The sequence below is a fragment of the Syzygium oleosum genome, unplaced genomic scaffold (assembly GCF_021117445.2).
Source record: "Syzygium oleosum isolate NSW1041296 unplaced genomic scaffold, Sole_v2.1 Sole_v2.06, whole genome shotgun sequence".
Lineage (NCBI taxonomy): Eukaryota > Viridiplantae > Streptophyta > Magnoliopsida > Myrtales > Myrtaceae > Syzygium > Syzygium oleosum.
In genome coordinates, this window is record NW_026607490.1 from 13,624,689 (window position 1) to 13,629,710 (window position 5,022).

The 5,022-nt window shown below is 40.4% G+C and overlaps 1 long non-coding RNA gene across 1 annotated transcript; it reads left to right on the top strand.

The window, feature by feature from the left end:
* Positions 1-1,524: 1,524 nt before the first annotated feature.
* On the top strand, positions 1,525-2,508 carry LOC130138479 (uncharacterized). The gene is made up of 3 exons (XR_008816880.1): positions 1,525-1,664; positions 2,282-2,361; positions 2,480-2,508. It is a non-coding gene; the product is annotated as an uncharacterized LOC130138479 (long non-coding RNA).
* Positions 2,509-5,022: the final 2,514 nt, after the last annotated feature.

Genomic DNA, 5,022 nt, shown 5'->3' on the forward strand with positions numbered 1-5,022 from the left:
TGTACGACTCATATATCAACCGAGCAATTATGGGATGACAATGCCATCATCTTATAAACGGATCGGTCCAATTGTATTCACACTATAAATATTTTGTAAATTTTAGATTAAGCTTAATCAACTCCAAAATACCGGAGGTACATTTATCCGAAAAACGTAGGGAAATATTGGATCCAATTCAACAAAAGTATTCCTAGATATTCTTAGAATCGATGCCCAATAGCAAGTTGCCTTCGAACTCTCTCTCAACTCAAGAGAAGTGGGTTCCATAATTTACAATTAACCTCAACTTGTCGGTTACTTGAGTTGAACAACCCGAGTCATTATATCGATTCGAACATGAATTTGAAAAATTTAACTGGAGAGAGAGCTTGTAGACCATAATGGGGTAATTGCATTTTCACATATCTCCACGAATATAAATGAACAGATAAATAATATTAACTTTAATTTAGAATATTTTTTTAGAATTTAGTTTGAACCAACTAATTGAACCAAGCCGAGTCAAAGTGCTAATGTGTAGAAATCAAAGGTAAGCTCCAAAGGAGGGAAGAAGACGGGACCCAAAATTTTCCAAAAAAGCACGTGTCATTCTCTCAAGGCTAAAACACAACAGAAGATTACTGGCAGTCTTTTGGAGTCGTTTCTCTGAACCTTATCAAGAGATAAACGGATCTTCCTTTCTCGACCCAGACGCTCGAACTCACATGCCCCGAATCTGCGGTTATCGAATCGCAGTGAAACAATCCTAGAAAATCCTAAGGTGGAATAGCAACTTGACTCGAAGTGTCCCCTAACTCGACATCCTCGATCCGAAATCCCATGCTCATTCCAAAACTTCTTAAAATCTTGTATTCAAACATGAAGCACAATGTCCACTTCCTAGCACAAAATGCCAGGATACCTTATGGCCTGAATTGACCCCGCAACCCTAGCAAGCAAAACAAGAGATCCGCGAATCCGGATCCGGCACCAAAATTCCAACTAATCCAGTGTAAAAATACGGCGAAGGCAAACATCAAACCTCATCGCCCTCCAACTCGGCCTCGCCATTCTCGTCAACGTGGGCGTATTATTTAATTTATGGCGTTGTTCAGAATCAATTGAACTAAGCTCGAGTCAAAGTGCTAACGTGGAGAGACACCAAAGGGAAGCTCCATAAAGAGAGAGAACTGAGAAGATAGAACTCCCCCAAATTTGAATTTTCTTAGCTGAACTTCCTTCGGTGCCCCTCACGCAAACGACGAAATCACCGGATGTGCCATTCAACAGAAGAAGATCCCGAGGGCAAATCAGGAAAAAAACCAGTAAAATTCATCGTCCTCTCCTTCCTTTGCCCCCAGGTCGCCGTGGCTTTCAATCGCCATAAAATCCGCACGAACCTGCGAGACCGGAATCGAGGTTCGAATTCGAGCAATGCGGACAAAGATCGCGATCGATCTCTCTCTATCTGCTGCGCGATCGCGCCATTTGATCGCGTGTAATTGTGCGCGCATGCGAAACGTGCAGAGATCGGATTTTTTCCCGTGGCGCGGTTTCGGTTTTTTCTCGATGACGCTGTTCGATCCGATTCTCTCGTAGAATGTGGAGCGGGAACGGGTCGTGGTTGGGAGTGATGGATGTTCTGACAACGCTTGATTGCAGCGAGTGGAGTGGGGCGAGAGGTAATTGTAATCGCGTTCATGGCATCAGTTACTGCTGCCCTGATCCCTCTGACTCAACTCGGATTGGGTGTTTTGATATTGAGAATAGACAGGCCCTGGTATTGAGTGGGTTGGCTTTGAGCTTGACGGTGAGATTTGAATTAATGATTTGGCTGATTAGGCATTTCAGGGTTGGGGGAATAGTTGACTGTGCTGTGGAGCTGTGGTGCCTGATTGAATGGGGCAGACTATAGCTGAATGATCCCTCAGGGTGTACGATTTGGATGTTTTCAAAGCATAGGACTGACAGTGTTGTGTTGTATTTGGTTAGTTCTGTTGGGGAGCTCTTGGATTACCGAGTTTGGATCAATGCTACGTCTGGAATATGGTCATATTTGTTCTGATACAAATTTCATCCTGCTGTTTTCGCTTTGGGAATAAAATTAGTTCTTTAAGTTCACTAAGGACGGCAGATATATACTGAAAATATTGGTTTGAGTTGATGTTTCCTTATGTTCCTCTCACTTGATTTGTCGAAATAGCTAGCTAGAGACATAAGAAACTTGCCTCATTGCTTGTAATTGAATGAGCTCATGACTGCATTTTCAATCTGAAATTTTCTCTACTGGTAAATGCAGAACTTTGAGTGAGGTCCAAGGCTCATAAAGCTGTTTTCAATCACGCTCTTGTGACGATGGTCGTGGAGTATGCATCTGCTGTAAGTGTTCTTTAGAAAGATTTTCCCATTTACTTAGAGCTTCTTGTTATTACCTTCAGGTTTCACCAATTTCAATACAATAACATTGTAACTAGATGCAAAGCTTTTTATTTTTCAGGTTTACATGTCAGATTTGACAGAACTTTTAGTTGACATGTCCTAGTTTTGATGGAAAGACCAAGGTAATTTGACTTTGTTTTAATATGACATTGTTAAGTTAAGGTTGCTTGGAAGAATAGGTCCTCAGTACTAAATGGCCAATTCTTGAGATGAGATTTATTGGGCACATGCTGCCTTCTTATTAGCTTCTGACTGGTTATTAATGCCTTTTATCTGAAAGCAGGTGTTCGAAGTCATTGAACAAATAGTTGATGTCCAGCACTGCATACAGTTATATAATCCATGTCGCAGTGGTTTACCAATTTGCGATGCTTGTGATGCCTCTATATTTGAATTTCATCTAATTGTTTGTCTTTATTTCTAATCAATGTATGTTACCTGTAGGCATATATTGGAGAAGTCAGGACCTTAATGCTGCGCTTGTAGCTTCCAAAGGTACTCAAGAGCAAAAAGGAATGCATGTTAACTTTAGCAATTCTTCCTCTTACATTTGACATGCGAAGGATTTCCTGAAAATTGTAAGCTAAGAAGAGTAGCCTCCGGTGAATGCGTACACAAAGCCCATGGGTCTGCTGTCCATAAGGAAGTGGAAAACAGTGAATCATTTCCACCGAGACATGAAAGTTATGTGCTTGTAATTTTAGATGTAGTCATGAGGATCACATACTCACTAATATTATTGTTCTTGGAAAAGTTGTTTGAGCTTTTCTGATTAGTGATTACTTCTTATTTATGTCTAAAGCACACAGAATTGGGTTGAAGATCTCATCTGGAAATAGCTCGACCTAAACTACCCCGGCATGCGTGGTGTCGTGGTGGTGAGTTCTAGAGATGATAAGCCTCTTGCAAGTTGTGGATACTTCTTGGTTTGGAAACGAGCTACAATCTTATTCTATTGTCTTTGCTTAGGTTCATCATGGATTTATTATGCTTATCACTATATGACGATGCGACCTGGTACTTTGGATGCTGTTAAAAGAGCCAAGGATTTATATGGAGACATCAATGTCATGGTGACAGGCATTCTATGGGATGGGCTATGGCATCCTTTCGCAGACTTGATCTTTGTGGTAAGATCGTTAAAAGATTGCTATGGTTCAGATATTGGTTCTTCCTCTATTGTGTTCTTCCATTTTTTGAGCTTTGGTCTGTTAAGAGTTACCTGGAATTCACTGCCAACTCTGCCCTGAAGAGTCTAGACTCTGGATATCTTGAACTTTCTATGGCTTCATATTTGTATTTATCAATTGGTCAGCATCTTGTTTTTCTTTCTTTGGGTAAATCAACCCGTAGACATAACACAAGCAGAATGGGTTACAAACAACCTTTACCTGAACCACCTATGGTTGACGATTTAGCTGTGTGAATTGAGTCTTACATGTTAAGCCATGGAGCTTCAAGGTTGGTTGAATGCCTAAATATAGTGGATAAAGACTTCCAACTAATCATTACAAAGTTTATTTGCGAAACTTTATGGAATTATTGATATGTTTATAGTCTGGATATATAAACTTTGGTAAGCACTTGAAGCTCAAATTTTATGTCATGTAACCTTGAAGTGCTAATGCATTTTAAACTAGAATATATTGATCCTAAATCTGTGTTCTGTACTGTTTCTGTCTGTCTCTCTCTATAACCAAAAAGAAGCAGCTCCTTTTTTGTTGGACTACGGGCCAGATATGTTGTAGGCTGGAGCCACCCAAAATGTCAATTATGCTTTGTCTCAGCTCCATTGGATAGAGTGGTCTAGAGATTTCTAGGCACCTGTTGTGGAACTGGTACCAGAAATGGTAAACACCCCAAAGTCATGTCCCATTAATTTTCTTCTCCATGAAAAGTTGCGATTTTTTAGGGTCAAACTTTGTCTTGACTCAGATAATACAGACATTTATGTGGCCTAGGATAGGATCATCGGTTGCTTGAGCTTTAGACTAAACCTTTTTCAAGTATTCATAGCAACTGTACATCTTATCCAACACTTAGATGATTTTAAATGTCATTTTTTTGCTGGTTTCCTTGCTGAAAAGTGTTCTGAGCCAGTTGTGACATCAATGCCTAGCGTCAGTGGCCCTTCTATGTGTCATGGCCCTTTTTAAGATTTAGTTTCTCCTTCGCTATCAATGACTGTAAGTTTTGGGGTTCAAGGGCAATTTCACCATCAACCTGAATTTTTTGTTTATGTCATTAGCTGGATGCGACTCACCCCGCCAACATCCAAGTGCTTGTTGTGGAAGCATGTAAATGCACCTTGGTTGTAAATTCACCCCCAATCCCACTATTCCATATTATTAACACCTTTTCTTGGGGTGAGGGTGGGGTTGGTTTTGTTGTGGTTGTGGATTTGGTTTGGAAAATTATGGACGGGATCTAGACAGAGTAATGCTTAAACCTCCAAAGCTCATGGAGAGAAAGGGCTGATCTATCGTTCACCTTCGTATGTGGCAAATATATGGTTATTGATGCATATTAGTTTTTCCCTCGTGAAAGTATTGAACATTGAAGTTACCTTGGCTGTCTAATTGTGTGTGCTGAAGCTGTTTT